Source organism: Rhinatrema bivittatum, chromosome 3 (genome assembly GCF_901001135.1).
Source record: "Rhinatrema bivittatum chromosome 3, aRhiBiv1.1, whole genome shotgun sequence".
NCBI classification, from domain to species: Eukaryota; Metazoa; Chordata; class Amphibia; order Gymnophiona; family Rhinatrematidae; genus Rhinatrema; species Rhinatrema bivittatum.
The window spans coordinates 158020854-158044240 of NC_042617.1; the positions used below are offsets into that span (position 1 = coordinate 158020854).

General features: G+C 45.7%; 1 protein-coding gene across 1 annotated transcript in view; it reads left to right on the plus strand.

Moving 5' to 3' along the window:
• SLC35F3 (solute carrier family 35 member F3) overlaps window positions 1-23387 on the plus strand; it is a 461576-nt gene that overhangs the window by 60469 nt on the left and 377720 nt on the right. The window lies entirely within an intron of this gene.

A 23387-nucleotide genomic window follows, 5' to 3' on the forward strand; every position in this document is an offset into this window, starting at 1 on the left:
TCAGTCGACTTTTATGGTATAAATGAGTGTAAAGTCCTCTGGGTCTACTCAATGACTCATGGATTCCCAGTATACAAAATGTCACTGCCCACTGTTTAGTAGAAGACTGGACATCAGCAACATAAAATTGAAAAATAGACTCCCAGAACTTCTGGATATATTCACAACTCCATAAACAATGAAGAAGTGTAGCATTCGGCTGCAAACATTTCTGACACGCATGGGAAGTCAAAATTTTTGCAAGGAAAGCCTTCCTAGGCCAGATGATCAAACAATGCAGAATCCGGAAATGCAATTCTCTCATATAGGTACTGCGTGCAATCAATTTATTAAATGCCCAGCTGCGTTTGATACTTGAGGGCGATACAGGCTGGGCAAGAATGAGCGTCCATTGATCAGCCACCGCCACGTGCAGTTTATAGGAGCTGGTATCATGTAAGAAGTTGTAAAATATAGATATAGATAGGATCTTTTTCTCGCAGAGATGAAGAAATCGTTGAAATGGCCCATTTGTAAGAGGGCTGCGTGCGAAGCCTAGAACTTTCTTAGTATAACTTCGTATTTGTAAATAAAACAAATAATCTGCTGTGGTAAATTGCAAATGTTGACAGCAATGATTGAAAGTAAATATCTCCCCTGTTTGCAAATTCATGAAGTGGTGCAAAGCATAGCAGTTAAGAGCGGAGTGGGGGTGCTGTCCTCGCAAACCAGTTATCCCGGCAGGAAAATCCGGGTTACCAGCTAAAGGAAGACAGAAAGAGGCACGCCATGGTAATTTCAAATGGTGCCGCAAGAAACGCCAACAGCTTCTCATCGACTGGGTTAATATGTTATTGGTCACAGAAGCCGGTATTAAGTGGCCTGGCGCATGCACCAAAAATGCCAAATGTATAGGGTGGGACAGTGCCCGTTCAAGGGAGAGGAGAATTTGGTTATCGCCAAACCCCAACCACTCCCGTAGTGTTGGCAATAAACAAGCAATATTGTAAAACCGAAGATTTGCCACTCCCATTCCTCCCTCATGCCTCGGTACCATCAGTTTCGAATAACTCATCCGAGCTTTCTTGGCTCCCCAGTAAAATTTGGAAAACAACCTCTGTAACATCTTCACATCCTTGGCAGTCAAAAACACAGGAAGCATTTGTAAAATATACAATAGTTTGGGAAGTAATATCATTTGAACCAACGCTATTCTTCCAGAAATAGAGAGGGGGAACGCGTTCCAGCTGTCTACTTTAGAGCGGAAAGATTGTATGAGAGGTGTAATATTGCAAGAATACCAAGTCCTTGGGTCATGATGGATTTTAATACCCAGGTATTTTATAGTGTTGTCTGCCCACTTCAAAGGAAAATCCAACCATTGTCCTTTGAGGGTACCTCTGAGATCCATAGCTTCGGACTTAGTAAGATTTAGTTTCAAGCCAGAAAATGAGCCAAAAGTATGAATTAAATGTAACAAAATAGGTAAGGACACCCTGGCATTAGAGAGGAGCATCAACATATCATCGGCGAAAAGCATCATTTTTTGTTCTATCGATCCAGTAATCACTCCAGGTATATCTGAAGACTTGTTAATCGTACGTATAAGAGGTTCTAAAGACAGAATGTATAATAGGGGGGACAGGGGACATCCCTGACGGGTTCCCCTGCCCAATGTAAATATGGCTGAGGTGGAGTTGTTAACACAAATAAATGCACGTGGGTCACTATATAATAGCATAATAGCAGTTAAAAAGGGGCCAGCGAATCCGAACCTCTGTAATGCAGTAAATAGATATTGCCACGCCACTCTATCGAACGCTTTTTCAGCGTCGAAGCTGACCAATAGAGGATTTGGTGTACCCTGGACTGGGCAACTATCCAATGCCACTAATAAGCGTCGAATATTAGAAATAGGCTTACGGCCATGGACAAAACCAGTCTGTTCCTTAGAAATCAAGTCTGGTAATATAAACTTTAGTCTATTGGCTAATATTTTCGCAAAAATTTTTACATCTTGATTCAATAAAGATATCGGTCTGTATGAACCAGGATCCGTGGGATCCCGACCAGGTTTCGGTAAAACTGTAATAGCCGCCACCTTCATGGTTTCAGGCAATGTATTGTGTGATATCATATGATTAAATAAGTCAGTGAGAGATGGTACAACATAAGAGATAATGGATTTATAGAACAACGAATTGATGCCATCTGGACCAGGGGATTTATGTAGTTTAAGGTCTTTTATGACCTGTGTGATCTCAACCGAGGTGATAGGACGGTTCAAACTCTCCCGTTGTTGCGCTGAGATTTGGGGCAGTAGCAATTTGTCCAAAAAAGCATCCTGATTACTAACATTGGGTTCATCTGCAGTATATAACTGTTTATAAAATTCCTGAAATATTTGGCCTATTTCGGGAGTAGAAACAGCCAAGGAGCCATCCGAACGTTTAATAGAAGTGACATATTTAGATGCCTGTTTAGCCTTAGTGAGGCGCGCTAAAAGACGCCCCGGTTTGTTACCATGTTCAAACAACTTATGTTTAAAAGCAAACATATTTCCAGTTGCCTTTTGGTGAATTATATCATTAAGAATTTTCTGGGCTTGTCGGAATCTATCACGCCAAATAGGTGTATTATGGGCGTTCCACTGCTTTTTGTAATATGCTAATTTGGCTTCCAGGGTCAATATCTGTTTATTTTGTTTTCGTTTGTATTGGATGACATACTTAAGGATGTCACCACGTAAAACGGCTTTGGCTGCCTCCCAAAATAGCGTTGGCTGATCCTTATGGGCCTGATTAAATTCCTCATAATGCATCCATCTCTCCTCCAAAAATTTTGCAAAGCTTGGATCTGTTGCTAGCCATTCCGGCATCCGCCATTGAAAAAGAGAAGGCGACAGGGGGTTAGCTCCTACTACACAACTGACTGAGCAGTGGTCAGATATGACCAGCGGACCAATATCTGAACAATCAATCAAAGAAAAAAATGACTCAGATATCAGGATATAGTCAATCCTAGTTTTAGTGGAGTGCGCCCTAGCATAATGTGTATAGTCCCTCTCCAGCGGGTGAAGGGCTCTCCAACTATCCACTAATTGTAAAGCAGAACATAAAAATGGTAAACCTTTATCCGGTCCCATAGCCGATATTGGGCTAGTGGAACTTCTATCTAACGTGTAGTCCATGAGGCAATTAAAATCTCCGGCTACCATCATTGAATGTGGCCCAAATTCCAATAGTTTAGTAACTAAATTAGTAAAAAAGGAATGTTGATATTTGTTAGGGCCATAGATTGAGGCTAATGTGACTAATTTTCCAAAAAGGTAACCCTGGATAATGACTACACGCCCCTCCTCGTCGTGCCATTGGGAGGTCAGCTGAAAGGAGACAGATTTGTGAATGAGGATAGCCACGCCATTTCGTTTATGTGTGCCTGAAGAAAAATAAATTTGGTTGAAACCTTTTTTATGCTGGAGTTTAAGATGTTCATGATCTAACATATGGGTTTCCTGTAAAAATAGGATCTCACCCTTCGATTTGTGGCAATGCGCCAGAACCTTTTCTCGCTTAATAGGCGATCCCATACCCGCCACATTCCAAGTCATATACTTCACTTTAGGACTCATGATGGCATCATTATACAGAGAGACAGCCTGGGTAAATTAACAAAACAGTTTTGCCCCAGTTGGTGAACAAAATCAGGTAAATATGAATATTGCCTTTCCCATGGAAACAGATAATACCTGCGAAAGGAAAGTACTTGAAACACACAAAATGGATTTGCAGCCAACAGAGAAGTTAACATTAAAACACATGCTCTTCCCCACAACACAACACAACAAAAGAAAAAGCAAAGAGTTATCTGGTCATCAAGGTGCCCACCCTCCCCCCTAACCCCCCTCCCCCACCCCACCCCAAACCCGTCCCCCTGTATCCAATCATCATCTAAGGTACTCTCGATAGTGAGAGCAGGAGTCATAATGTGAGTGTTCAGGTGGCAGGCCCATACCAAAAAGAAAAAAGTGGTAATAGGTCATGTCCATACCAGTAAATCCCAATGTAACCAAAGTAGCTTACAAGAGCTAAACGTGTGCTGAAAAAAGATTAGCAATCATCCGCTAGAACATCAGGAACTTCAACAGTCAGCCGACTGATATAGAGTTCATGCTGGCTCTTTGGGGAGAATGTTTTGAACATATTTTTGAGCTTCGAGTAAAGTTTCAAATACCCGCGTCTGCCCGTCATTCCAGATACGAAGCTTCGCAGGATATTGTAATGCGAACCATATTTGTTTCTCTGCCAGCTGAGAGCAAATGGGGCTGAACTCCTTGCGTTTGGCGGCAATACACGCAGAAAAATCTTGAAAAATGCGTACCTGCACATTTTGTATCTGCAGCGTTGGGATTTTGCGGGAAAGTTGCCATATTCGTTGTTTATCCTGAAAATTCAAGATCCTGGCTATTACTACTCGGGGCCGTCTGTTTTCCGCCGAACGCGCCCCAAGGCGGTGTGCTCTCTCGATTTGTAAGGAGGCCAAGTCAGAATCCTTGAGGGCCTCGGGGAGCCATTTGGTGAGGTAGGTCACTAGCTCGCTGTCTTGAACCGATTCCGGGATACCAACAAAGCGCAAATTGTTGCGGCGGGAACGGTTCTCCAATTCATCTATTTTGTCTTCCTGAGATTGGATTAGCTTTTCTAATTTAAGTATTTTGCCTTCCTTTGCCAAAGCGTCATCTTCAGAAGCAGACATCCGCAGCTCCAGGGTATCAATGCGCGGAGGTAATTCCAAAAACGCCGCCTGCAAAGTATTCAGTTGTTCCGAGATTTTATCCAATTTAATAGACAACGCTTCGGTTACTGCTGCCGTCACCGCTGCCGATAACGCCGTCAGAGCAGCTTCATTGGACAAGTCCGGAGTTCCCTTTTCCGCGCCGGCCGCCATTTTGTCCTCGACTGTTTTCGGTTTTTCCTTGTCTTTTTTGGCCACTTTAGCTGGCATTGTCGCAGGCGATTTATGCATGTAGCGGTCGATATTCATATGCTCTATCTCTGTAGTATTTGAAAAATGCAAAACTTGCGCGGATGAAGGCTGATATGGATAGATTCAGCGGCCTGCCACCTGGAGCCGAGCTAGTTGCGAACAGCCCCGATCACCACATCACGTGACTCCAAGTTACATATATTTAATTTTGAAGAAGTGCATCTATAACAGAACAACCACACAACTTGGAGTTTGCTATTCCACTTGGAAAACACTTTTTCCCCTCAAAATGTCAAACAAAATAGTTTGGCAAAAGAAATACATTTGTATGGTACAATTTAGAAAGGGTATTAACACTAAGTAGAAGAATGCTATGAATATTGCCTTACAGAATTTATTTAACAAATTGATTAATTTAAGAAAACTATTGCCAAAGGCTTGACAATCTCATGCATGAAACAGATAACTGTCTCAGATTGCTTCTCAGAGAAGATATACTGTGAAACAGTGCATACAGTTTATAATCCTGTCATGATCTCTTCAGTCATGTATTCTGTGTACTTGTTCATGTAAACTTGTTTTACATCCTTGAAAAGTTGTATGTCTCAGTTTTCTCGTGATTTAGTTATTCATTTACAAACAACCCCTTGGATATAGTGAATACAAAATTGCTTGGAAAAACACAGATTTACTGAATATAAATGTATCATACAAAATTACAAAAATACATTTTTACACAATGTAATTGACATTCAAACATGTGATAAATCATTGCAGGAATCGAATCTCAGCCCATAAAACCCCAATAAAAACAATCAAAAACTCTCACTCCAACTAACCACACTTATTCCATTCCATACAACCTACAATATAATAACAAAAAATGAAATGAGTTATTAACTCAATTCACATAAATATATAGCATCAAAAAATGTTCAAAATAAATCAGCTATCAATTGTAATCTTCTTCTCCTATTAGAGTCAAGGAATATTAGATTTTATAAAGGCTCCCAACAAAGAATTCATTTCAGCCTACAGACAAATGGCCTCTTCAGGGGAAATATCAAATCTTAACTATATATTTTGTAATTAATACAAAATATATAGTAAACATAAATATAACTAAATATCAGCAAAGCATACAAAATCCCAAATTATCTTATATGCTAATTTTACCTACTTGAAAGTACAAAGCAGAGCTGCACAACTGCAAAAATCGTGATTCGAAAATCCTCTTATGGAATATAAAACAAACAAACGTGCTTCTACATGGCTCTATTATGTTGTTATTGACAGCCAATAACATTGAGCATGTGTGCTATGCCCATGAAATATATCATACATATGATTTTGAAATAAAAAAATTGAGAAAACGATTTTTTTTGTTGTGTGGACTTAAAAAAAGAGAAATTTCAATTCCAGTTTGCCAAGGAAAAGTCTAGTAGATGTTTCACAGAGATCAGAGCAGTTTGTGGATATACATCGGATTATTTTCTACAGTGCAAACCACTAAACATTTAATTGAATACAAGTGATGTACAAATAATAGTAGTAAGAATAATGATCTGAAAATTCCTAGAAAGTATAGGACACCTGTGGCAAGTGAGGTATAGGACACCTGTGATGAGTGAGGTAATCAAATTTGCTTCTGTCTTTGCTTCTTTGTTTACTAATGAGGATATTGGGGAGATACTGGTTCTGGAGATGTTTTTTAAGGGCAATGAGTCAGATAAACTGAACAAAATAATGGTGAACCTGGAAGGTGTAATAGGTCAGATTGTCAAACTGAAGAGTAGCAAATCACCTGGACTGGATGGTATACACCCCAGGGTTCTAAAAGAACTAAAAAAATGACATTTCAGTCCTATTAGTAATCATTTGTAACCTATCATTAAAATAGTCTATTGTACCTGAAGACTGGCCAATATAACCCCCATATTTAAAAAGGGCTCCAAGGATGATCCAGAAAACTATAGACCGGTGAGCCTGACTTCAGAGCTGGGAAAAATAGTAGAAACTATTCTAAAGAACAAAATCACAGAGCACATGGAAAGATATGGTTTAATGGGATATAGCCAGCGTGGTTTTACCCAAGGGAAATCTTGCCAGACAAATCTGCTACATTTTTTGAAGGGGATTAATAAATATATGGATAAAGGTGAACTAGTAGATGCAGTGCATTTGGATTTTCTGAAGGTGTTTGACAAAGTCTCTCATGAAAGGTTTCTAAAAAAAACTTAAAAGTTATGGGATAGGAGGCAATGTCTTTTTGTAGATTCTAAACTGGTTAAAAGACAAGAAATAGAGTGTAGCATTAAATGTTCTGTTTTTACAGTATAAAAGGGTAAATCATGGAGTGCCTCAGAGATCTGTACTTGGATCAGTGCTTTTCAATATACCGTATTTATAAATGATTTGGAAAGGAATATGACAAGTGAGGTAAGAACATAGGAACATAAGAAATTGCCTTGCTGGGTCAGACCAAGGGTCCATCAAGCCCAGCATCCTGTTTCCAACAGAGGCCAAAACCAGGCCACAAGAACCTGGCAATTACACAAACACTAAGAAGAACCCATGCTACTGATGCAATTAATAGCAGTGGCTATTCCCTAAGTATTATTGATTAATAGCCATTAATGGACTTCTCCTCCAAGAACTTATCCAAACCTTTTTTGAACCGAGCTACACTAACTGCACTAACCACCTCCTCTGGCAACAAATTCCAGAGCTTTATTGTGTGTTGAGTGAAAAAGAATTTTCTCCGATTAGTCTTAAATGTGTTACTTGCTAACTTCATGGAATGTCCCCTAGTCCTTCTATTATTCGAAAGTGTAAATAACCGAGTCACATCTACTCGTTCAAGACCTCTCATGATCTTAAAGACCTCTATCATATCCCCCCTCAGCCGTCTCTTCTCCAAGCTGAACAGCCCTAACCTCTTCAGCCTTTCCTCATAGGGGAGCTGTTCCATCCCCTTTATCAATTTGGTTGCCCTTCTCTGTACCTTCTCCATCACAACTATATCTTTTTTGACATGCGGCGACCAGAATTGTACACAGTATTCAAGGTGCGGTCTCACCATGGAGCGATACAGAGGCATTATGACATTTTCCGTTCTATTAACCATTCCCTTCCTAATAATTCCTAACATTCTATTTGCTTATTTGACTGCTGCAGCACACTGAGCTGACGATTTTAAAGTATTATCCACTATGATGCCTAGATCTTTTTCCTGGGTGGTAGCTCCTACTATGGAACCTAACATCGTGTAACTACAGCAAGGGTTATTTTTCCCTATATGCCCTCGGTATACTTGATGCCTCGGTACCCTTGCAGCTCTCCATGTCTTGGTACCCTTGCTATACTCAGTGCTGTGGGGACTGCGGTACTATCGATTCCGCTGTTCTCTCAATGCTCATGGGGCCCTCAATGCCATCGATGCCCTTGACCCATCAGAGTGGTGGCGGGCCTTCGATGCTGTCAAGGTGTATAGCATCGATGCTGCGGCAGCCCTCGCCGCCATCGAGGTGCTTACCTTGGATGCCGTGGCCTCCCACTAGGTCATCGAGGTGCACGGCCTCAGTGCCTGCATGACCTCAATGACATCGTGATGCAGTGCTGCCCCAATACCATTGGTGCCCTCGAGGCCATTGAGGTGTGGGGCCACCAGAGTGGCTTTCGGACCACCAATCCCTTCATTACCGCTTTGACTATGTCGGGCCCCATCGACCAAGTACCGGATTCGCCACTGAGTGTCCTTGTCGCCCCTGTAGCCGTCGACTGCTGGGACTTTCTGAAGCCCCTGCATGACCTTGCAGCCCTTGGGGGGCAAGGGTTCTTGGCCTCTTATGGGTCGAGAGTAGGTAGCTATCTACTTGAGGTACCCTGGTGCACTGGTGCATCTGTAAGCAGTGGCCCGGTGCCCTCAGGGCTCCTTGGGGATGTCCACTACAAAGCACTGGAAAGCTCAGAGCTGTCTCTTCAGCCGACAATCCCAGCATTGGGGCTCCTGCCAAAATATGCACACCATCAGTATTAATGGGTTCTAGCGAGGCTATCATCAGCCATAATGCTTGCGAGGCCATCAAGCTTGTAGCATTGACACCACCAGATGAATCGGTGAGCTCAGAGGAATTGCTGTCGGCACTGGCGGTCCTCAGTTCCGGGACTGCAGGGCCTCTTCCTGCAGATGGCTATGGCTTATTTAGTCCATATCTTCGGGCATCAGGGCACCTGTAGCATCAGGAATGGCGCTAATTACCGGCAAACAGCTTATAGATCGCAGGACATGTCCACAGTCTTCCATAAGCACCTGCGCTTGCCAGGGACATTGCTGCAGTCGTTCCCTGTGAGACTTGCAGGTGAACTGGTTCCAACACAGTTTTGATGACCTGCCTCTCGGAGCATTCTCAGGTATTGAAGAGCGCAACGCCATAGACCGCCACCCTCCACCATGCCTTACTGAGAGCACTAGTGGTGCTGGGGACACTGTTGTAACACTGTCCTCTCCACTTCACTGCAGTTACTGTAGCATTGGTGCACAACTTTTACGGTTGGGACAGATAAGGCATCTGTTCCAAGAGCCTCGGATGCTGGCAGGCAGCATTCTCCTTGGCTGTGTAGTCCTCAGCCACACTAGAGTTCTGCCAACTTTCAGCATGGTCTCAGCCTCTGCATCAGTCCGTACTGCATAGTTTTGAGAAGCAGTGGTGGGGGAGGTGTCATTACACACTCTGTGCTTGGTCATGAGGCTGTGTATAACCACTGTCTCTGGCACTTGGTTCTCAGCCCTCACTGGGGCAAGGGATTTCTCCCACAAGCATGGTGCTCAGGATCATGGGTGTGCCACCATCCATGGATGGGTTAACACTGCATGAGTCCACCCAGCATGCTTTCACAGCAAAGGGCTTCCAGTTACCCTCTGTCATCTGGGCGTTGGTGTATGTGTGTGTGTGCGTGTGTGCGTGTGTGTGTGTGTGTGTGAATTGTTCCCTCTGGGTGGTCACTACAGGTGGTGTTCCACAGCCGCAGGACTGACCTAGGACTGCACTCCTGGTCGGATTCTGACCCGAGTGGACATTGCGAGAGTGGCTTGAGCATCCTCTCCTTTCTCACCAGAGGAATATCTCTTTTGACATCTTGCATTATCTTTTGGAACAGTCCCTGGGGCTCTGTCCCTGAGAATTTTTTTTCTCTGATCTGGAACCCCAATCCTCTGAATTGGTGTGTCTCCTTGGAGGCCAGGGCTGGGGAATGGCAGCGGCGGTCATTGGACAGTCTTCTGCTGGGGCCCCTCTGGGGATTGCAGTGGCAACCTCCCCTATCCAAGGTTGGCTGTCTGTGGTGAGTTGGTGGCGCTGGTGCCTCAGCAATCAGTGATTGTGCCTCAACCCTCCTTCAGGGAGTTGCTAGTTCTTTTGGAATCAGGAGGCCCCCAATCCTACTGCTTCCCTCTCCCCTCTGGAGAGAAGATTTGACTGGATTCCGGGGCAACCCTTTTGGGTAACCCTATGGATACCCCACTGTGCATCCCTTTGAGGGGTGACCCTCGTTTCTGTTCCTGGACAAGGGATATCACTACTCAGACTAGCGCCAGTTCCAAGAATAGTCGAGAGTAGCCCTCTCCCTTGGATGCTTTGAGACACAGCAGGCATAATCTCCCCAGCGACTCTCCAGGTGTAGCCCTGGTTCTGGATTTACCTTGGTATTTGCTGGATTCTGTGGGCATCTTCCTTAAGTATCGCTATCATCAGTCATTCTTGCCTGTGGGACCCTCCTCTATGAGGAGTGTTTCAGTCCATCAGCTAGGCGATCATGCACCCTTTTGCCATGTCCTAGGCTGAGGGAGTTGGGGGGGGGAGGGGGTCAAGTACCCCGCTTGAGAGGCATTGCCCTCTGCTCATGGTAGCATGCAAGCTATTCTTCCCCTTTTTTCAGGATTACCCTGTCTGAAGGCAGAACAGTCCTGGGTCATGCAACGTTGTTCATTGCTGGGCCACATGCTCCCTTAGGAGGGGAAGTATATGCACTCATGGCTGGGGTAGTCATACCGCAGCCAGGTGGCTAGGTACTCTGTTCCAAGATCACCCTGGACCTGCCCTCATGCCCTCTGGGTTTCAGGGCTGGTAATAAAATCAGGTTCTACTGGTGTTTGCATATGTGACTCCCCATCTCCTGGTGGAGCCTTCAGGACTTCTCCCCTGGGGGAAATTGCTCTCAAATTCCGCTGTTTCAAGAAGACTGAGGGCTCCATCTTAGTGGGATACTCCCTGCTGTCTTTGGCAGTGAGTTGTTTGCTTGGGATTGATAGACAACTGGGCGACTTGTGCTTGCTCCTGTGGTCCGCCGGTCTGCCTCCTTGTGTTCTTTGCTCCTTCAGACTCTCGATTGGTTTGTCATGGGAAATGGAGATGAAGCTAAGGCACCCAAGGTATCTCTCCATATACCTGAAGGGAGAGATACTGCCCTAGTTTTTCTCATTCTTTGAGTTGCCCAAAGGGCCTTCCTGCTCCCCTTGCTATCCTGTGACAGGATAGATGAACCAATTCTGGCAGGTGCTCCTGAGTGAGCTTCAAGCCTATTTTATCTCCCTGCTGGGAGCTTTGGGATAAGAGGCTGGTTTCGGGGATTGTTCTTACCCCCTGAAACTCTTGACGTTGTCCTGCGCAGTCAGCTAGGTCTGATGACTCTGCATGTAGTATCTGTCCCAGGCCCTGCCGTGGTTTGCTGCTTGTTCTTCAAATGTGGCATGGGTTTCTTCTGCCCATTTGGCCTACCAGCCATACCTAGTCACTTTTCTCCAGACCTTTGGCTGTCAGTGGTCATCTTTCTGGAGGGCTTTCGGACCCCAGTTTGTTTGTTTTTTCACACCAAAGAAAACTGTGCGGTTTTCATCCTAGAGACTTACTTGTTTGCATCTCTGGGTCCTTTCTGAATCCAGGAGGATATGGATCCGCTATTTTTGTCAGAAACCCTACTTGTACTGTCTTCCATCATGCGCAGTTTCTTCTGCTTACACTCGCATCACTCCCTTGCCTCAGGCATCCCTGCTAGGCATGAGGGTTTGGGTTTCAGTCTTTTTCTTGGCTTTCTTTATAAAACCCAACTCTTTCCATCTTGCACCCCTGGTGGGTCGGCTGCCTCTCAGGCAAAGGAGAAAGGTAGTGCTCCAGCAATGTGCAGTCTACCGCTTTGTCCTATTTGGACAGCCTGGAGCTAGGTAGTCACCTATGTGTGAGGACTACCATCCTAGGAGAAAGCAAAATTGCTTACCTGTAACAGGTGTTCTCCTAGGACAACAGGAAGTTAGTCATCTTGAAACCCTCCCGCCTCCCCTGGGAGTTGGTTTCTCCATGTATTAGCTATATCATGGACTGAGGGATTCTGCCTAGGGGGGCATTTTCGCATGCGAAAAATGCCTTAATGCATGCAAAAAGCACCATAACGCATAGTGCGATGCTAATTTTTAAAAGGGGAGGGATTGGGGCGGAGTTGGGAGGAGGGAACTTTGTAAAATTGGGCTGGCTTTGTGAAGCCATAATGCATATCATCACACAGTTTTAATGCTGAAATTAATGTCACCTTTTTCATTAGTGTTAAGCTGTGCAATGTAATGTAATATGCTGATAATGCAAATTGTGATTTTTTTTTTTTTTGCAAATTCTGTTGTGGGCATTTTTGGGCTGGGGAAGGGCCTGAGATGTGGGTGGAGAAGGAGAGGCCCACCTAGTAACTCGAGGTGAGGTTTAGGTAGTAGTGTAGGGGTTAGGGGCCACTTTTAAATGCAGAGTGAGACGTACGAACAGAACAGTAGTCTTGTGAAGATTTGATGCCCTTCAGAGTGAGGAAACTCAGATAATGATGAGATTTGAACAATATTCTCTCAACCTAGCCGGTTAACTTTAAGGTAGCTAACTAGTAGTGCAGCTGCAATTTTGAATATACCTCCAAAGCTAGCCAGATAGGTTTATCCTGCTGACTTTGCTGTCTGGACAGTGACTGAATATGGAACTTTAGATGACTGAAATTATAGCATAGCTTGACGTTTATCTTTGGATAATTAATGTGAAAAAAAAAAGCTTTATGCAACCCCTGACTTTATATAACTGCTACAAAAAGTTCAAAATACAAAGCATCCTTGAAGATCTAGATGAGTCTGTATTAAAAGTCACAGATAATTGGATACTGTCTAGCGTATTCTAAAGTTAATTTCAGAGATTAATAAAGTGAAGATAAAAAATTTAATTTCATCTCTAATAATGCTCTTGGGAATCTCTTTTATTGGCACTTCTACAGTCTTACAAAATCATATCATCTGAATCGCATGCACCTGGGGATGAGGCAGCCATTCTGCTGACCCATGGCCTGACTTAGAAATCAGCAAGAACTCAAAATGCATTGCATGGCAGAATGAAAGACCCATGAGCTTTCGAAGCTCCAGTCTGTGGTTTCATTACACAGATTTCCCGTGTGCAGTGCTACTAATTAGTTCTGAATATCCAGTAGGCAGACTTGCCAGCCAAGTGGTTAGGATAAATAGATGGTTTCATGTACAGGTTTGGCTATTTACAGGAAAATTGGCATGCAGGGCACGTCTTGTTCCCTCATAAGAAAATAAAATCCAAAATCATCAAGAAAGCTTTTTTCTTTCAGTTCTAACAGTGCATTAATCTGCTCACAGTAGTAGTCACAAGTAGCTGAAAGCCTGAGAATCCCTAGGTGATTGCTAAATTGCCTTTCTTTTATCTTGTGCATTCTGAAGGCAGACCCGAGAAGAGTTTGTATCTCCTAAATCTTACTTTATTTAAAATTCCTAGGATTATAAAACACTTATGACTGTGAATTGGATAGGTGCCCAGTATTAAGCCTGTAAGGTGCTACAAATGCCTCCTGAGATGTGGAGAGCTACAGTCTCTATCTGGATGAGGCAGAGAGAGCTCTTCTTCAGCTTTGCTTAACAATTCAGTATCACTCCATAAGCACAAGGGAACAACATCCTGTGAAAGTCCTACCATGAAAGACATCACTACAAAGTCAGCTAAAAATCTCTGAAAAGAGCTAGCACAATAGGGAGAATTTTTAAGTAACCTGCAGGCCTGCAAGTGAATTTCTAAATGGAATATTCCCCATGACATTTCCCTTTGAAAATTCAGGGGCTGCCCAGTGCTGTGGATATTGTGTACCAGTGGACTCTGTGTATGCATAGAGTAAGGACACAAGAACACAAAGGGCCAGTATCCCTAGGCACTGCTGTAATGAAACCTGCCACTTCAAGACCCAAAAGGCTGGTATTCCCCAGGCTTACCTTCCTATCAGGATCTGCTACTCAAGAAAACACAAAGCTACACTCAGTTACACTCTGAGTCAGCACACAATAGATACCAGGATAAGAGGGGTTTATTATTAAAGCTAAGTTACATACCAGAAAGCAAGGCAGAATACACAGATATAGCAAAGACAATAGTTGCAATGATAATATGTAGATCAAACACGTTCCTTGCAATTAATGCAGCTGAGGTGCTTCTGTCAGTTAGGATTCTCTCTCGCCATCTGTCCCCCTGCAATCTCCCTCCCCTGGCTGTTAGTTATATCCTTTTTATCTGTGCATCTGAAAATGTGTTTTGAGAAACCTAGGCAGATTCCCAAAACACGGTCCAGGATACAAACTCCCTCTCCACGCCTCCCCACAGGCCTTGCACATCTGGTGTTTACTCTTTCCTTTCTCATACTTGTTGTACAGTCATGTGATGTGTGTTAGTGTGAGAACTCTTGAGTCCATTAAGGCCTCACTTTTAAAACACATCCTTGGCCAGAGTTGGCAGAGTCAGGTTAAACAATTCTATTACAAGCTGTCATCTTGAAGCATGCCTGGAAATTTAGAAAGGACATTCCTGCATATTGCCTGCCTTTCCCTCCTTCCCCTGCCCCTTTGCAGCATGAGTAAAAGTACCTATAGAGGGGAAGGGCAGTTTTCAGCTGCCCATGGTACCCCAGTAACTAGTTATCCAGGGGACATCAGTTGAACATTGTCCTAACAGTGTTGCACTTTATGCATCAGAGTGAAGAAATAACAGAATTTGGGGGCTTGATACACATGAGAAGCTTTGTAAATATTCCTGCTCAGAAGACTTACCTCTATGAGGTATGAAAGGTAAAGTCTTCCTGTGGATAAGCATGCATTTTCACAAGCAGCAGATTTAAAAAGGATATTTGATCCCAAAGAATATTATATTTTGTCTCCTCAGAGGCTGATATTCAGTGCCACTTAGCCGGAAAAGTAAGGACTTTTCCATGATGCATGAATATCTGGCCGCATTTAGCAGCCTCCACTTAAGCGGTGGGCAGAAATTTCGTGTTTCGGGGAGGAGTTACTTATCCGGTTAATTTAGCTGGATAAATGCCGCTAGCAGGTCTAAAATTAGCCGGATAAGACTTATCTGGCTAACTAGTGATTTTTATGGGGATATTCAGCAGCACAGCCATGGAGAAGAGACAACTGTGGGGGGATATGATAGAGGTGTTTAAAATCATGAGAGGTCTAGAACGGGTAGATGTGAATCGGTTATTTACTCTTTTGGATAATAGAAAGACTAGGGGCCCTCCATGAAGTTAGCATGTGGCACATTTAAAACTAATTGGAGAAAGTTCTTTTTCACTCAATGCACAATTAAACTCTGAAATTTGTTGCCAGAGGATGTGGTTAGTGCAGTTAGTGTAGCTGTGTTTAAAAAAGGATTGGATAAGTTCTTGGAGAAGTCCATTTCCTGCTATTAACTAAGTTGACTTAGAAAATAGCCACTGCTATTACTAGCAACAGTAACATGGAGTAGACTTAGTTTTTGGGTACTTGCCAGGTTCTTATGGCCTGGATTGGCCATTGTTGGAAACAGGATGCTGGGCTTGATGGACCCTTGGTCTGACCCAGTCTGTCATGTTCTTATGTTCTGAATATCCCTTGTAAATTAGATGGATAAGTATTATTTGGCTAACTTAGGGGGTTATTTATGAAAATGCTATAAGGCATTTTTGCATGCATTAAGGGCTTATCGCATGCGAAAAGTGCTGTTAACTCATGTGACAGCACCATTACGTATGGTGTGATGCAAATCTGAAAAAGAGGAGGAGTTAAGGGTGGGAATGGGCACCTTTGTCAATAGTGTTAACCTGTGGGATAGGTTGCTTCATTGCATTTTGGGAGGGGGGGGGGAGGGGGAGAGAGAGAGAAGCCATGATGCCCTCACCCTAGTAACTCGAGGTGAGGTTTAGGTATTAGTATAGGGGGTTAGGGGAGACTTTGACATTCAAAGTGAGACATACGAACAGAACAGTGCTCTCTTGTGAAGATTTGATGACCCTCGGAGTGAGGAAACTCACCCAAAGATGAGATTTGTGCAATGTTCTCTCAATCTAGCTTGATGTTACCCAGGTAGAGAGGCCATCAAGCTAGGTTGAGAGAAGCCACCTGAATAAATGCCTGGGAAAGACCTCTAACTGGCTATGCCAAAACAAACTGAGACTAAGGGAGGAATTTTCAAAAGTATTTATGCACATAAACCCCAGTTGGTGCTTATAAATCTTTAGAGATGTGAATCGTGTGATCGATCGTCTTAACGATCGATTTCGGCTGGGAGGGGGAGGGAATCGGATCGTTGCAGTTTGGGTTTTTTAAATATCATGTAAATCGAAAACCGGCACACTAAAACATCCCTAAAACCCACCCCGACCCTTTAAAATAAATCCCCCACCCTCCCGAACCCCCCCAAATGCCTTAAATTACCTGGGGTCCAGTGGGGGGGGGAGGGCAGGAAAACCGGCACACTAAAACAACCCTAAAACTCACCCCGACCCTTTAAAATAAATCCCCCACCCTCCCGAACCCCCCCAAAATGCCTTAAATTACCTGGGGTCCAGAGGAAGGGTCCCGGTGTGATCTTTTACTCTCGGACCTCCGTGCGTTGTAGAAATGGCGCCGGCGCTACCTTTGACCTCCTACCGCGAATCGTTTTTCCGTACGGAAAAACGATTCGACTGCAGGAGGTCGACTGCCGTACGGCCGGCGCCATTTTGCGCAAAATGGCGCCGGCCGTACGGCAACACGATTCGACTGCAGGAGGTCATTCCGGACCACTGCTGGACTTTTGGTAAGTCTTGTGAGGGTCAGGAGGCCCCCCCAAGCTGGCCAAAAGTCCCTGGGGGTCCAGCGGGGGTCCGGAACGACCTCTTGCAGTCGAATCGTTTTTCCGTACGGAAAATGGCGCCGGCCATACGTTTTCCATACGGAAAAACGATTCGCGGTAGGAGATCGTTCCGGACCCCCGCTGGACTTTTGGCAAGTCTTGTGGGGGTCAGGAGGCCCCCCCAAGCTGGCCAAAAGTCCCTGGGGGTCCGGGAGCGATCTCCTATGCTCCTGACGTCGGGGGACAAAAAAAACAAAATGGCGCCGGCGCTACCTTTGACCTGTCATATGACAGGTCAAAGGTAGCGCCGGCGCCATTTCTACAACGTACGGAGGTCCGAGAGTAAAAGATCACACCGGGACCCTTCCTCTGGACCCCAGGTAATTTAAGGCATTTTGGGGGGGTTCGGGAGGGTGGGGGATTTATTTTAAAGGGTCGGGGTGGGTTCTAGGGTTGTTTTAGTGTGCTGGTTTTCCCGCCCTTCCCCTCCCCCTTCCCCCGATTTACGATTTTTTGACGATAAATCGGGGGAATTGTTATTGTATCGCGGCTCTAACGATTTTTGACGATTTAAAATATATTGGACGATATTTTAAATCGTCAAAAAACGATTCACATCCCTATAAATCTTCATTCAAAAGTTATCCAGGGGTAGACCAGGGAGAAGTATGCATGGAACATGATTTCATGTGTGCATTTCCACAGACTTTTGAAAGGCATTTGGGGAAGCAGAGCAGGGGTGGGGAAAACATTGTCACAATTATCAGGGTCATTTTCAAAGTCAAATGTAAATGCAAATAACAGTTTTCAAAAGTGACAATTCAATAGCATATATTGTTTTACCTGCATTAAATATGTTTAATGCAAGTGAATGGGCTTTTGAAAATTGCTACAATAGCATATTACATTTATATTTTCCTTTGAAAATTACGCTGAATGTGTATAAATGTGCACGCTGTCAGTCACACCTGCACAGGAGCAGGTGTAACTCGACACCAACATGTACTGGCAGCACCTGGAAATTTCAAACCGGACTTGTGTGCATAAATCTGCTTTTGTAGCTACAGACTCTGGCCTCCCGCTAGTTGCTGAAAATTACCCTCTAAATCCACAAAAAAGACAGAAGTGCTGTGATAGGGATAAACAGACCCTGGCAAATCAAAGTCTGAGGTGATCCTCAAATTGATAGCTCCTCCTTTCAGCGGCCAAGTTCGTAGCCTGGGCTTTGTGACATGGACTCGAAGCTTACGATTGCAGCTCAAATCCCGGCAGTATCCAAATCGGCATTCTTTCAGCTATGCCAGCTCATCAGTTTTGCCCCCTTCTTGGCTGGCCTTGCGTGTGCCACAGTCATTCAGGACTGTGTGATCTCCTGCCTGGAGTACTGCAACTCAGTCTACATTGGGAATACATTAAAAAAAAAAAAGTAAACTGATGCCAACAACTTACACAGAACTCTGCACTTCTATCTCCTGATACTCTATAAGCCCCCTATTCAAAGTCTTGGTTTTGGCCTTTAAGTTGCTAAGCAGCTGTGCAGTACCTCAGCTGCCGACTCTCCTCATATGTGTCCACCTGCTCCCTTCACTTCTTGTCACAAGCCCACCTACCACAGTAGCTACACCTAAGAAACTACACCTCACAACCACCTAGCAGAGAGATTTCTTTGGTTCAGAGCCACCCAACATCAGACTAGTCCCTAATCTGACAGTTTTCAGAAAACTACTAACAACATTGCGTTTTGAGGCCACGGACCTAAGCTGGCCTAGTTCTCAAGCTCTGCTCCCTGAACATTAGAATACTGCAGGAAACTCTTCCTTTTTTTTTTTTTTAATTCTTTATTTATCGTTTCAAATAATTACAACAAATAAATTAACACAAACTGTTCCTTTTAAGGGCCTGCCCGGCTTGCATAAGAAATCATCCTAGAATACGAAAATTGTGACCAACTCTATTGATCTACCTCACGGTGCCTTATTTCTTTATTGATCGACTTCACAGTTGCCTTTATCCTAAAGTACCTCTCTGATGTGTTCTCCCTGACTTAATTACTTAGGTGTATTCATTATTTTGATCACATCTGTGCCTTTATCTATTGATCTACCTCACAGCGTCTTATTTGTTTATCGCTGAACCTCACAGTTGCCTTACCCCAGAGTGCCTCTCTAATGTATTCTCCCTGACTTAATTACTTTGGTGCATTTATTATTGGGATGGCTATTGTGCCTTTAGTTATTTGAAACATTAAGGGCTGAATTTTCAAAACAATTGATGCACATAAAACCCAGATTATATACGTGTAAATTGGCTTTTGGAAATTGTGCTTGTAAAACTGTACGCAGAAGGAATTCCATGTGGGCTGTAATGCATACTGCAAAGAGGCATACCAGTGGGCAGAGTTGAGATGGGGAATCCATTTACATATATACTTTTGATTTTGAAAAATATGCACATAAATGAACATATACAGATTTACACCTCCTCCTTAGCCAGTGTAAATGAGTGCACGTATGGGGGCGGATTTTCAGAGCCCTGCTCGCCGGTGAGCCTATTTTACATAGGCCTACCGGCGCGCGCAGAGCCCCGGGACTCGCGTAAGTCCCGGGGTTCTCCGAGGGGCGTGTCGGGGGGCGGGCCCGGTCGTCGCGGTGTTTCGGGGGCGTGTCGGCACCGTTTTGGGGGCGGGTACGGGGGCGTGGCTACGGCCCGGGGCGGTCCGAGGGCGTGGCCGCGCCCTCCGTACCCGCCCCCAGGTTGCGGCCCGGCGCGCAGGAGGCCCGCTGGCGCGCGGGGATTTACTTCTCCCTCCGGGAGGCGTAAATCCCCGGAGAAAGGTAAGGGGGGGGGTGTAGACAGGGCCGGGCGGGTGGGTTAGGTAGAGGAAGGGAGGGGAAGGTGAGGGGAGGGCGTTAGAGGATTCCCTCCAAGGCCGCTCCGATTTCGGAGCGGCCTTGGAGGGAACGGGGGTAGGCTGCGCGGCTCGGCGCGCGCCGGCTATACAGAATTCATAGCCTTGTGCGCGCCGATCCAGGATTTTAGTGGATACGCGCGGCTCCGCGCGTATCTACTAAAATCCAGCGTACTTTTGCTTGCGCCTGATGCGCCAGCAAAAGTACGCCTATTCGCGTTTTTTGAAAATCTACCCCATGCTGCGCAGGGGTATGCTAATTTTCAAAGCAGACTTACACATCTAAGGCTGCTTTGAAAATTCGAGCTAAAGCCTGCATGATAATTTTATAACTGTTCATGGTGAGGTAAAGTCTGCACATACTTATTACTTGTAAACTTCACCCCAAATTTTTAAGTAATCTTGTGCACTTAAGCTTGCTTTGAAAAATCCCATGACGTGCCCTATATACGCACATATATGGGTGCGCAGAGATATTCTATTGCATTTTATAATACGCTCGTATCTGATCCACGCAGATTATAAAATACATGTCTATCCACTCCCTCTCCCCCTCCCCATCATACATGCCTATGTTTGGTTATGCGCAAATATGCGCAATGTATTGAAAGTGAGTATTTTCAATATTTTATAAATGTTACGGTCACAGACCGTGCCCCGGTCTCTCCACCTACCTTGGGGCCGGCCCAGGCCACTGGAACGTCCCCTCGGTCGACTAGGCCCAGCCTGACTCCTGCCGCGGCGCTCCCTCCTTGAGGGAGATGCCGCCAATCCTCGATGCCTGGCTCCGCCCCCTAGGCGCGCACGCGCGCAGGTGCTCTCTATTTAAAGGGGCCAGCACGGGAAACGGAACTACAGCCCAGGGATGACGTCAGATGCTGCAAGGGTACTTAAACCCTGCAGCTAGACCCAGGCTTTGCCTTGCAACGAGGTTCACTCATCTGGGTAGCTAGTTGCTGTTCCTGACTGGCTTGTTCCTGGCTTCTGACTTCGGCTTGTCCCTGGCTTCCAACTCCAGCTCGCTCCCTGGTATCCGGTCTACTCTTCCCAAGAGGCCCCTCCTAAGCCCAAGTGGCTCGGGTCCTCACGGGCTCCTACCGGAGGGATCACGGGCTTCCAGTGGTGAAGTTCCAGCATGCCTCCTGGCACCATCTTCCAACATCTTCACGCTTCTGGACACCTCACACAGCGACTCAACCACAGGAAACCCCTTAAGTCCAAGCGGCTCGGATCCTCACGGGCTCCTCCTGGGGAAATCTTCACCACTGGGCTTCCAGTGGTGAAGATTTCTTCTGGTCTCCTGCTCCATGCCGCCTCCCGGCTGTGACCATCACTGAGGGCGTCCCACAGTGCATCACCATCTGTCTCATTCGGCTCAAGGGTCCACCGTTCTAACAGTTTGCAAGGCCATGGACCCGGCGGACGTGGCATGCCTGAAGGCTGTTCCAAGGATTGCCCAGCAGCTACAGCAGCAGCAGATCTGCCTTGATGCCTTGATGGCGATAGTAGAGAGGGTAGCCAACCAGATTGACACCGCACCCGCACTCGCAACACCGGCACCGGTCGCCTCGGCTGACTCTGTGCCAGCCACCACCACACAATTGCCAGCGCCCTCACGATACACCGGAGAGGCAAAGCAGTGCAGCAGATTTCTCAATGTTACATCCGTTTCTCTCTACTACCCTCTCAGTTCCCGACGGACCTGGTAAAAACCAGCTACATCATATCCTTATTAGACGGGAAACCCCTGGCGTGGGCATCCCCATTATGGGAATGTAAAGATCCCATCCTCGGAGATCTAGAACAATTTGTCTCAGCCTTTCAGCATATCTTTGACGAGCCTGCTCGCAGACCCACTGCTGCCTCCGAATTACTTCAGCTACGCCAAGGCACTCGGTCCCTTACCGAGTATGCGATGGAGTTTCATACCTTAGCCACTGAGCTGGACTGGAGGGAAGGCAGCCTCCATGGCATATTCCTAGAAGGTATGTCCTCACGCCTTCAGGATGAACTAGCTGCAAGGGATCTTCCCGATGATCTGAATAGCCTGATTGAACTAGCAGGGCGGGTTGACCGCTGAATCCAACACCGCTTTCGTGATGGGAAGTCCGTCCGTAAGTCCAATAACTCGGGTCCTATGTTTCCTTGACTAACGCCCACCTCCTCGGCTGAAGCCCATGGGGAGGAACCCATGCAATTGGGATGAGGCCCATTCTCTCCGGAGAAGAGGAGACGTCACCGTACCCAGGGGCTATGCCTACACTGCGGCAACAAGGGGCACTTCCTAGCTCAATGTGGTGAGCGGCCGGGAAATGCCAGCAACTAGGGATCATTGGGGAGCTGACCCTAGGTAATACTACTTCTGCCTCCCCATGCACCATTCTGGTTACCATTGTCCTTCCTGGAGGTACCTTCGATATGCTGGCTCTGGTTGACTCCGAAGCAGGAGGGAACTTCATCCTCGTGGACCTTTTCCGGCAACTACAAATTGGGGTTCAACCCCAAGAGCACCCATCCGAGTGTCCTCCATTCACGGGACTCCCCTCCATGGGACCATTTCTTCCTGCACCAAGCCCCCTCTATGCACGGGTCTTCTGCACGCTGAAGAGATCTCATTTCTCATCTTGGAGAGGTCTATGCACTCAATCATCTTGGGCTTACCCTGGCTTCAGAAACACTCCCCGGTTATCCGCTGGGATACCCTTCAGATTGCATCCTGGAGTCCGTCTTGTTTTGATGCCTGCCTGGCAGCTATTCTTCGATCTTCTGTACCACTCCTGACCATACCATTGACGCTGCCACCGCAATATCAGGATTATGTGGATGTCTTCTCGAAAGAAAAGGCCGAACTCCTCCCAGAACACCGGCCCTTTGATTGTGCCATCAACCTGATCACTGGCACCTCACCTCCTAGGGGGCGGGAAACCCGGGCCATGTCTTCTTATATCCGGGAGAATTTGGACAGAGGCTTCATTCAGCCCTCCCCCTCACCGGCCGGAGCCGGATTCTTATTTGTTGCGAAGAAGGACAGGTCTTTCTGACCCTGAATAGACTATCGTGGTCTGAACAATATTACACGACGCGACAGATACCCATTACCACTGATTCCGGAGCTACTAGACCAACTACAAGGAGTCAAGATCTTCACTAAGTTAGACCTCCAGGGAGTGTACAACCTGATACGGATACGACCAGGCGTATCCGTATCAGGAGTGGAAGACCGCGTTTAACATGAGGGTCGGGCATTACGAATACCTGGTCATGCCCTTTGGTCTCTGCAACGCCCCTGCGGATTTTCAAAACCTAATGAATGAGGTGCTGAGGGATATGTTGCACAC